The sequence below is a fragment of the Barbus barbus genome, assembly GCF_936440315.1.
Source record: "Barbus barbus genome assembly, chromosome: 27".
In the NCBI taxonomy this organism is placed as follows: domain Eukaryota; kingdom Metazoa; phylum Chordata; class Actinopteri; order Cypriniformes; family Cyprinidae; genus Barbus; species Barbus barbus.
Genome location: NC_136755.1, coordinates 8,857,825 through 8,870,146, shown reverse-complemented (window position 1 = coordinate 8,870,146; position 12,322 = coordinate 8,857,825).

Sequence of the window (12,322 nt, the reverse complement as noted above, 5' to 3'; positions counted from 1 at the left end):
CACAATCTGTCACCCATTTATGTCATTAGTTTAAATAAATCAACCATTCATTGTTTAAATAAATTGTCCTTAATTGAAATCCTAACAAATTATGACTGTTACCTATAAAATCAACCTCAAATACAGTAACTGAAAATATACCACAACAATAAACACTCTTCTAGATTTTATTTTAATTTTATTTAATTAAATGTTTTTTATTGGTGTTTTTAGAACATCTTTTTTATTTATCAAAACACATTTCATATTACCTGCACATTTAAAGAACGGTTAATACAGCTGTTAGATCTGTGACTATAACTATGTATAGATAGGCCTAGAACAGACTAATATGAATTATATTAAATGTTACATAACATGTAAATATATCAGAGGATCGCAATACTAGGCCTCCACTAATTAAACTATCACTTTAGACATTTTGACCCATCCCTGCTCAATTTCTGACCCATTCACTCATTTTAATCACAATCAATCTATTATAGTGATGAACGTCCTGAGCACATTAAAGCACTGTAATACTACAGATGCTGTATAGAGGACACTGAAATACACATAAGACCCCCCAGACAAAGACCACCAAAGTCTAGACATCCGTCCCACACACTCTCAATGTTTCAGCCTCCATTTGGTCATCCTTCTCCTCATTGATGGGGTATCCCATGACCCTAATGATTCTCAAATTATTTGGACAACTAGCGGACAGCTTGTCAGCACACCATTTGATCCCAGCATCGCTTTTAGACCGCCCAGTTATACATCTGTTAACCTGTGATAAGAAAATGGCCCGTAACCTTGCGGCAGCAGTGTGTTCTGCAGTGCTTTTTCTTTTTTTAATGCAGTACTGAGTCATTGATGGGTGGATAAATTACCTGGTGTTTGTCTATTGACCTCCCTCAGAGACACAGCAGTCAATACCGCTCCACTTATCTCTATTCCCAGTAGGGTCACTATGATTTGAGAGTAGCGTTCCTCTGAGAATGAGCTGATATCTATAGTATTCTTTATCCATTCCAGCCTTAGAGTGCATAGAGAATCAGGCGAAAGAGAAACAGGACACCCGCCAACTGTTTATGTGACCAGTGGCTGGGCCAGTCACAAGCTGGCCGGGGTTAATATGGCCCACTTGACTCAATTACATAAAGCACTGACTGGGGAAGGGATGAAAGGATGATCAAATGACACTCTTCCACTCCAGAACATAGAGAAAGCAGCATTTTAAGGCATCATATGTGCACTCCCAATGCAAAGTTTAGTAACATGCTAACACAATTTTGTGAAATACAAAATAATTGTATTTCCTGTGCCGTTTGTATGAGAATTGGAGATGCTGTTTATGAACGTTACAAATCAGTCGCTTAAAACATGTTACCACTGTAAAAAGTGGCAACATATATCTATTTTTATTGTTATAAACCTTAAAATTTCTGTAAACTATTGTAGTAAAAAAAAGAGTATTTTTAAGAAGATTATTAACAACAAAAGATTAAAATATAATGATTTAAAATGTACTTTAAAGTAAAAATTGGATTTATAAGTGTGTTAAGAAAAATCTTTATTTTAATAAAATATTAAATAAGTAATGAAAGCATACTCTCTTTAACTACACTCGATTGACCTTTTATTTGATTATTATATTATCTACAAGTAGAGTTTTTTTTTTTTTTTTTTTTTTTTAAATATACTTTTTATGATTTGAAGTACACTACAAGTGCAGATTCAATACAATTACATGATGGATGGGGTTACATGGGTTATGATGGATGGAACAGCCTCATTAGAAGTCGCATGGCCACATTTTTAGTCTTTTCATATCATTTTGCTGTCAAATACAAATCAATCTGTCCATTACAACCATATAAAAGTATCTCACATAAGAAAAATGCTTATGAATAACTCCAATTGATTAATAAGTCTGATGGACACCCAGAACACATGCTGACACCCACATAAGAATAATCACAGTCTTTGTGGTCAGCGAGCTTTGTGACAGCTTCTGCGCAGACAGACATACCGACAGCCATCAGATAATTCCCACCCTCTCTTTGTAATGAGCAGAATAATGGCTGGTTTAAACACAGAACCCAAACAGATGAGTGTCGTTCACATTAAAGCACAATCCTATTAGTCTCTCTTTAATAAATGACCTATTCCTGTACGGCGCGGGGGGCGGCGAGGGAGTGCCCATCTTGTGCTGATAGGGGCAGAGCTTAATGAAATGGTCTTTTGTGCGCTTGGTTGAACTCATTTGATTTTTTTCTCCCAGCAGAGTTCCTGTATCCTGTGATAAGTCCTCAAACCACTGAAGCCTATAATGACTCCATTACCGAGACCCCCGCCAGACTGTGTGTGTGAGAGAGAGAGACGGAGAGAGACAAATATAATGTGTGTGTGTATGTATCCCATTATCAAGTGTAATCATTTTGCAGTCAAGCTGGTAATGAGGTGTATTATTGGCCAACATGATAACATACACACACAAACCCCTCCCACACTTTAAATTCACACCAAAATATACATTTAAATATATATAGTCTTACACGCACACACACACACATATATATATATATATATAGGTAAAAGCCTAGTAATTATGCTAAGGCGAAGTCTCCATCTTCTACAGTGGAAGACCCAGAAGGTCAATTGCTGGTTAATTTTCTTTTTGCCTCCTGAAGCATGAAACATGCATATGCAAACACTTACTCCCAACACACACACACACACACACACACACACACACACTAATGAATCCAAGTCCTCACTAGCATTGACTTGTCACAACTAACCTTGTTTCATGCAATTGCAATTACCACACGATGAGTTTCTGCAGCCTCAGGGAAAAATCCATACTGCGTTTCAGACGCATCAATCTGAAGGTACATTAATCTTTAACACTTTATGTCCAACATACATTTATTTTTCCACTTAATTCCCACATTAATGACTTTAAACATCTACATGATAAGCACTATACATTGAAAATGTGCCAGGGGGATGCAAAGAATGACATTTATTGTTAAAAGAGCTTTTAAAAAAAATAATTGATTCATTCAAAATGTTTCTCAGTACATCTATATTCTCATACATTACTAATGGGTAAAAAGATTACAAACTTAATTCAAAGTCAATATTTTTTAACAATTTAATTAATTAATTCAGTAACAATATGAAAGTTGTATTACAAATAAATAAAAAATGTTTTAACAAATGTAGTTTGAATTTAAACATAGTATATTGCTAAATAATAATAAAACAACTATGGTATTTGTTATAAAAATGGTATCCTTTTTCTTATAAATATATTTTTAAATTTTGTTCAGCATATTTTCCTACTTTTTCTTACACAGTTCTTCATCCAAGATAATATAATTTTAATTTTACATTTTAGAATGGGGATCTTCATATTTGGGGTCTTTGTTGTGAAAAAAAATTGTATATGGTTTAAAAAAAAGTGTGTGTGTGTGTGTGTGTGTGTGTGTGTGTGTGTGTGTGTGTGTGTTAATTAAATTTATCTAGTTTATTTGCTAGACCTGTAGGCTGTTTATAAATGCTTGATTTGACAAATTAATATGGTTTACCTTTAAAGGTTTCTGCCTTTTATAACAGCTTGAAACATGTCTGAATCAATAAGAATTTAAGAGACTGGACTATTCATTTTATAGTTTGGCATGAATCTACAACATTTCTGACAAATAGTTAATATAGTTAGTGTTTCAGAAAAAAAAAAGGTACAAAAAGCTGTCACTGGGGCTGTGTAATGTACAAAAGCTTAAAGGTACATCTTTGTACCTTTTGTACCTAATGCCTACATATCAGTACCTTAAATGTAGATATTAGTAGCTTTTGAAAGGGTACCGTACCAGTAACAGTTTTGTACCATTTTTTCTGTTATAGTAGAGTTATATAAAGTAGAGTTTATTGTAAAACTATGGTAAACATTTTTAGTGCAATATTGACTCTCTCATGAACACCTCAGTGGAGTCTGTACTGTTCAAACTGAATCTTGTGGTGGGAGTTCTGCCTCAGATTCACAGCAGCATTAAAAGGATTTAGCATTGCCAGAGAAACCCTAGAAGGACGGCAGAACCTCAACCACATGCTGCAAGCTCAGGGGACGAGGATTAGGATCTCACCAGCCTTGTTAGCACTGAATGTAAATCTTTTGTTTGTTTTATTTTTACTTTCTTTGCCACCTAGTTGCAGCTTGATTGGTCCGCGTGTCTCAGCAAAGATGGATGGGTCACGTAAACAAACCAACAACTGAAGCCATATCAAAGTGCTCTGTGGGACCGAGTCAAGCTCTCTCCGGCCTCAGCAGGACTGTCTACACTGATTTATAAGGGGAGGAGTAATAAACGCTGGTTTAAATAGCCCAGCCAGACAACAGACTCCACAGAGCCTCTGTCTCAAGCATGACACTTGGCTGAAAGTAACAAGACTCATATTGGGGTAATTGTATCATCCTTCTGTGAGGCCAGGGCCATGTTTTGGGGTCATAAATCAACTACAGGCCTCTTTTTGACATGCTATCAAGGGGATCCTGTGTACTCTAAATAAGTCAATGCAGTCCTTCTCTTCAACGGGGACATTGTGTTGTCTTGGTTTGTATAATGGTGAAATGTAAAAGAATGGCTAAAGTTGGTTTTATCAATCCAGTTGGGACTACAGAGCATCATTCAGCCGTGGAGGTTGCCATTTTATTTTTAGCTAAATTATATTATATATATATATTATATATATATATATATATATATATATATATATATATATATATATATATATATATATATATATATATATATATATGTGTGTGTGTGTGTGTGTGTTATTATATATTATTAATGCTTAATCGTTTCAGCAATAAAATGTTATAGGCCCGTATATTTACAGTATATTTACTTTAAATAACTAAATAAATAACGTATATTAATGGTTGTTAATTTCAGTAAAACAAATGTTGCATATGCCTACAAAACAAACAAACAAACAAACAATAAATAAATAGTGCATATCAATTACATAGGTATATTAATTAATTACAACAATACAAATTCATAAGTCTACAAATTAATAAACACATAAATAAATAAACAAATAAATGCATAGCATATAGTATTGGTTGTTCATTTCAGTAAAAATGTTGTACAGGCATACAAAACAAACAAACAAATAAATAAAGTGTATATTAATTATGAATCATTAATTTCAACAATAACATGTTATAAATAAATAGTGTACATGATTGGTTATTCATTTCTGTAAAAATGTAGAGCTAATAAAATAAATAAATAAATAACGTGTATATTAATGCTTTATTATTCATTGCAGGAATAACATTACTGTAAATAAATAAATAAATAAATAAATAAATAACGTGTATATTAATGCTAAATCACTCATTTCAGCAATAAACTGTTGAACAAAGAAATAATCATTATTTCAGCAATAAAATATTATTATAGCGCTACAAATAAATACATTTAAAATAAAAGTGTAAGACAAAAATACATAAAATGGTTAATTAAATGAATAAATAAATGTTGCTATTTAGTTATTTCGAGTTGTTACTCTGACAAAGGAAATACAATTTATTTGTTCTCCATGACAGAAAGGAAATCACATCAGTGACTTTGTTTTTATTTTATTTTTTCAAACATTTTGCAGAAAGTAGCTGACTTACTTTCTCATTTCAAAGTATTTTATGCCTTTTATACTAAAATCCCTTTCACCTTTCTCAAATAAGCTATGCAGTCGTCGAGTCGAATCACAGCTAAGACAACAAGCTCTTGGCCGGAGTCAATTCAGCCTGATCACTTGCAGCTCCTCAGCAGAGCCCAGGAGAGCAGAAATAAAGAGGCTCGGCAGGGTCACCGATTCAAAGGGGGCTTCTCCTTAAGACTCATGGGTAAAAATCTCCTAAGCCTATTTAGTTTTCAAACACTGCTGTCTCCCCCTCAGTCTCACAGCGGGGCTGAGGTATCCAAACATGTCTTCATTTACTCACTGTGTGTTAGTGTGTTCACAGAATTCCCCGTTGAAAAGGACGTCCCAAATACGCTATTATTATCGCTTCGTCAACTCACATTCAATGTTTTCCTGACCTCTCACCCCGGGCTATGGCAACAGTGAGAAAAATGTCCGTCTTGATTGACAGGTCTGAGAAAAGCCGGCCCCTCCCCTCTCCTCCAATAGGCATTTCAAACACTTTGGGAAACAATGGAGACTTGGGTGTAATGGATCAATGAGGGGATGATGACTGTCAAAAGAGCACATACTCCTCACACAAACCTGATTATCTCAGCGTGACGGAGGCCGGGGGAGGTGGGCCCCCCGCCGGGCACCTCCAATTGGGCTATCGTGGAACACGAGGACCAGGCTGTCAGGCCTTGCCCTCTCCCATCCAGCAGGGGCCTTTACCAAACCCATTCATACGAGCAGCGGCGACTCTCCGTCGTCCGCGGCTCAGTTAAGTTGGGGGATGGAGGCCATGGCCATTGTTTGGCTCAAGCACTGAAAAGCTCTGGATGCCTCGACCGGCGAAACTTCCTTAAATGCGGCGAAAGACACCCGCAGCCGAAAGGCCGAAATCTCCTCTTTATGTGCATGTGAAGGAAAGGATCTGGGACAGAAAAGAGCAACAGGAGAGCCCCATCTCAGATAAAGCCCCCGCTAATCTGCTTTCATTTGGGCTTTGGGAGCAGCAGTAGATGTTTGTCCTCGGTGCACCTCTGTTTCCAGGGCAGACATACAGTATTAGAGGCCTGCAGATTAGTCATGGGGATGAATGCATGTAGATTGGATGTTTAGGCTGCTTTTCACATATTTTCAAAGGGGGAGATCTGTTATCACTAAATCCTAATCTCAAGACACGGGCTAGAACACAATAAGCAGAAGATAATATATGTGTGTGTGTGTGATCTTCACGCTGGTGAACGGGAAAGACCTCTGGATCTCAGTGCTCATTAAAATGAAGAGGTTTGCACAATAGGCTTCCATTGACTTCCCCCTCTGAATTGGGCTTGATAGCAATATTGCACATTTAAAGGGATGGATCACCCAAAAATGAATATTCTGTAATTTAGTCGACCTCATTAGTGATGGGAAGCCTGATCATACAGTTTGTTTCAAGGAACCGGTTCATGCTCGTATATCAGCAACTCATCGGTTTTCTGGGGACATGTCCAAATTCAATCTCTTTCCTGGGATCAGTGTACTGGTCACTTTTGAGCTTTTGTAACCATTTACTGACTCTTGACTTAATCTATAACTGTTATCAATGTACTCAAGATCTACTGCATCGGATCAATACATTTTATTTGTTATACTTTTATGTATAGCTTTTTAGCAAATACAGTATCTCACAGAAGTGAGTACACCCCTCACATTTTTGTAAATATTTTATTATACCTTTTCATGTGACAACACTGAAGAAATGACACTTTGCTACAATGTAAAGTAGTGAGTGTGCAGCTTGTATAACAGTGTAAATTTGCTGTCCCCTCAAAATAACTCAATACACAGCCATTAATGTCTAAACCGCTGGCCACAAAAGTGAGTACACCCCTAAGTGAAAATGTCCAAATTGGGCCCATTTTCTCTCCCCGGTGTAATGTGACTCGTTAGTGTTACAAGGTCTCAGGTGTGAATGGGGAGCAGGTGTGTTAAATTTGGTGTTATCGCTCTCACTCTCTCATACTGGTCACTGGAAGTTCAACATGGCACCTCAGGGCAAAGAACTCTCTGGGGATCTGAAAAAATAATTGTAGCTCTACATAAAGATGGCGTAGGCTATAAGAAGATTGCCAAGACCCTGAAACTGAGCTGCAGCATGGTGGCCAAGACCATACAGCAGTTTAACAGGACAGGTTCCACTCAGAATAGGCCTCGCCATGGTCGACCAAAGAAGTTGAGTGCACGTGCTCAGCGTCATATCCAGAGGTTGTGTTTGGGAAATAGACGTATGAGTGCTGCCAGCATTGCTGCAGAGGTTGAAGGGGTGGGGGGTCAGCCTGTCAGTGCTCAGACCATACGCCGCACACTGCATCAAATTGCTCTGCATGGCTGTCATCCCAGAAGGAAGCCTCTTCTAAAGATGATGCACAAGAAAGCCGGCAAACAGTTTGCTGAAGACAAGCAGACTAAGGACAAGGATTACTGGAACCATGGCCTGTGGTCTGATAAGACCAAGATAAACTTATTTGGTTCAGATGGTGTCAAGCGTGTGTGGCGGCAACCAGGTGAGGAGTACAAAGACAAGTGTGTCTTGCCTACAGTCAAGCATGGTGGTGGGAGTGTCATGGTCTGGGGCTGCATGAGTGCTGCCGGCACTGGGGAGCTACAGCTCTTTGAGGGAACCATGAATGCCAACATGTACTGTGACATACTGAAGCAGAGACTGGGCCGCTGGACAGTATACCAACATGATAACGACCCCAAACACACCTCCAAGACAACCACTGCCTTGCTAAAGAAGGTGAGGGTAAAGGCGATGGACTGGCCAAGCATGTCTCCAGACCTAAACCCTATTGAGCATCTGAATGGAAGGTGGAGGAGCGCAAGGTCCCAGCTCCGTGATGTCGTCTTGGAGGAGTGGAAGAGGACTCCAGTGGCAACCTGTGAAGCTCTGCTGAACTCCATGCCCAAGAGGGTTAAGGCAGTGCTGGAAAAAAATAGTGGCCACACAAAATATTGACACTTTGGGCCCAATTTGGACATTATCACTTAGGGGTGTACTAACTTTTGTGGCCAGCGGTTTAGACATTAATGGCTGTGTGTTGAGTTATTTTGAGGGGACAGCAAATGTACACTGGACAAGCTGTACACTCACTACTTTACATTGTAACAAAGTGTCATTTCTTCAGTGTTGTCACATGAAAAGATATAATAAAATATTTACAAAAATATGAGGGGTGTACTCACTTCTGTGAGATACTGTACATGAGAAACATGGACATGTCCAGTGTACTGTTGGTGTAAGGCTGGAATACAACACATGACTTTTAAAATCTGTGCAGATTTTAAAACACTAGGCATCATACAATTACTGACTTTGTAAACAGTAACAGAGAAAACACTAGCCAAATGACTAAGGATTTAAAGCAGACTTTAAAGTTGTTCCGATTACAACAAACTCAAGCAGAAATGTGTGACTTGTTGCTAGGAGACGCGGGACAAATGAAAACAATTCTAAAATGTTTGATATCCTCCAACTGGGTGGTGACCATAACTCCATAACTGCATGATTTTCTATTAAATCTGGCAACTCAAATCTGCAGACTGGCTCTGACTTTCTGCAACTAGCGTCAACTTCTCCAGACTGTAAATCAGTGGAAAGTCGGGGCAAAAATCGTGTAGTGTATTCCAGCCTTAAAGGGATAGTTGACCCAAAAATGAAAATTCTGTCATTAATTACTCACTCTCATGTTGTTCCAAACCAATAAGACCTTCCTTCATCTTTAGAACACAAATTAAGATATTTTTGATGAAATCCGAGAGCTTTCTGACCCTGCATAGACAGCGAGGGAACTACCACTTTCAAGGCTCAGAAAGGTAATAAAGGCATCGTTAAAATAGTCCATGTGACATCAGTGCTTCAATTTTATTTTTAAGGAGCTACAAGAATACTTTTTGTGTGCAAAGAAAACTTTGTTCAACAATTTCTTCTCTTCGTGTTAGTCTTCGATGCACTTTCACTGCAGTACCACTACACATGCGTTTACATTCCTCTGATTGAAAACAAGGCACAGCGCATGCGTGTTCTACGTCTGAATACCGGCTCCTGCATCAGCAGCATCGCACGCATGTGTCGTAGTATTCTCGTGAATGCACATCAAAGTCTGACACAGAAGAGAAGAAATTGTTGAATAAAGTCATTATTTTTGTTTTCTTTGCACACAAAAAGTATTCTCGTAGCTTCAAAAAGAACCACTGATGTCACATGGACTATTTTAACGACGTCCTTACTACTTTTCTGGGACTTGAACGGGTCAGTTGCATTGCTGTCTATGGAGGGTTTGGAAAGACATGAGGGTGAGTAATTAATAACAGATTTAATTTTTTTGTGTGAACTGTCCCTTTAAGAAAACCCTGCATCATAGGATCATATACTCTGGTATATTGGCTCATTTCGAGTCAGAGTGACTGTCAGACACGCCCGAAAATGAGTTTTGATTTAGTAACTTTTTTGTCTAGTTTACTGAAAACAACCAGTCCAAAAGAACGATTCCTTCCTGAATCAGACATCATTAGCCCTCATGTCGTTCTTTTCTGTGTCCCACAGAAGAGAGTTATATACAAAATATCAAAGCTGCTCTTTTCCATACAGTGGAAGTGAATGTTGACAAACTACTGTCATGCAAGACTTTTCAGTCTGTTGTTCGCACAAAGCTGTCATATGAATTCTGAAGACTTAAAATTAGCATATGAAAAACTACTATGATACTTTTTGGTGGTTTTGAGGTTTATTGATTTCATTATGCTGAGGAGTGTAAACATTCTTCAAAATATCTTCTTTTGTTCTTGATTGAAGAAAGAAAAGAAGTCATACTCGTTTAAAACAACATGAGGATTAGCAAATGTCACGTTTTTTGTCATGCTTTAACTGTCATTTTAAAGGTAATATTCATATTTTTGTTGTTTTGTTTTTGCTGTCGTCAATGGTATGGTTCACTTAAAAATGAAAATTCTGTCACAAGTTACTTTTTCAAAAGTAGTTGATTGATTGATTTATCAATTATCATTATTAGGCCTATAATCCATTCAATGGAAGTCAAAAGTCACAAAAACTGTTTGGTTTCCAACATCGAATCAACATCTTTTTTGTCCCACAAAAGAGTGAAAACCACACAAGTTTGGATTAAATACATGAGCTGTTTAAATGATAACGGAACTTTGTTTTAAAATGCTGTTCTCCCCGCAGAGACCACAATAAGTAAAACATTTGTATTTGACTGACTTTCTTGAAAAGTGTGAATTTGGGGCGGGATTATAGGTTGTCCGACCAATGACAGTGAATGTCTCAGTGTCACTGCATTACATGTAAATATCAAACCAAATGGCACTGGCAACCTTTCTTCAACTACTGGTGCCAAGGTGACTTTTGGTGAATGTATGAAGTCAGTTCTCCTCACGTTCACAAAGGTGTACAAGAGTATCACAATAACTGTGAATATTTTCCATTGACAAAAAAAGAAAGTATCCACATTTTTATATGAATGCAAATCTATAAATTAGGCCACTATTATCTATTGTGTTTTATAATGACATTTTAAAACCAGATTATTAATACCTTTGTCACAGATGAATCTAAACCTGTCCGCTTTGGCTGAACTACACAGTGGTTACAGAGCAGAACCACTATCTTCTCTGCTCTGTGTTCTCCGTGTGTCTGTGTAGAGCTCACCTCTGGGGCTGGAAGCCCGAGGCTATGCAGCACGCACCGATTATTTCACCATAATTAAGAGTCCAGGATCTTGAGGGACGCCTCGGTCTTGCTGTGTTAGCAACCTCAGCCTTCATTCTGTAACATTACATCAGTACCATCACTATTGTGATTTGATTCGACCCTCTTCAAAAGGATTCAACAGCCTGGAGGTGTAGTAAAAGACACAGCCTTATAGATTCAGTCATCTTAGAGAGATAGAGAGAGAGAAAAAAACAGGAATTGGCTGGTTCCATCTGCTGAGTTCTTTGGGCTGTACTGACCTGCGGTCTGATTGACAGCAGGGTTGATTCCATATGGACGAACTGTGAGACGAGGATTGACTGATTTTGTCTAGCAGGGGAAAATACTGTGTGTGACTATAGCTTTGACTGGCAGCTGGCTGTTCTGAGTGGATACAATACAAGTTTCCTTTGCAGGGGGTTGAGCAGACACAGGATTGGCCGAATCATCAATTATAGGAATGATTGGCAGGTGACGGCCTCCGAAGTGTGTGCACTGAGCTCCAGATGTAGTTGCTCCCAGCAAGAGAAATTAGATGTGGAGTAATCAATCAGTGTCGCTGGCAGCTTTACATGTAAAACACAATTCAGGCATTAAATTGTTATATTACATTATTAATGTACAGTAGGCATATATAAAGTAATGTAGCCTATATTTTAAATTAATTGTCTTCTTTTTTGGATGTAGCTGACAAAAATATTTTCTAAGAAAGTTTTGCTTATGTTCCTATTAAGTATATCCTATTATAAATATATAAGGACGAACGGATGGACAGACAGACAGACAGACAGACGTAGATATCTGAACGTTCAAAACATCTAGTTTTTTAAATGTTTTAAAAACTTTTGTTGTTTATATGAACATTAAGGGAACATTTCT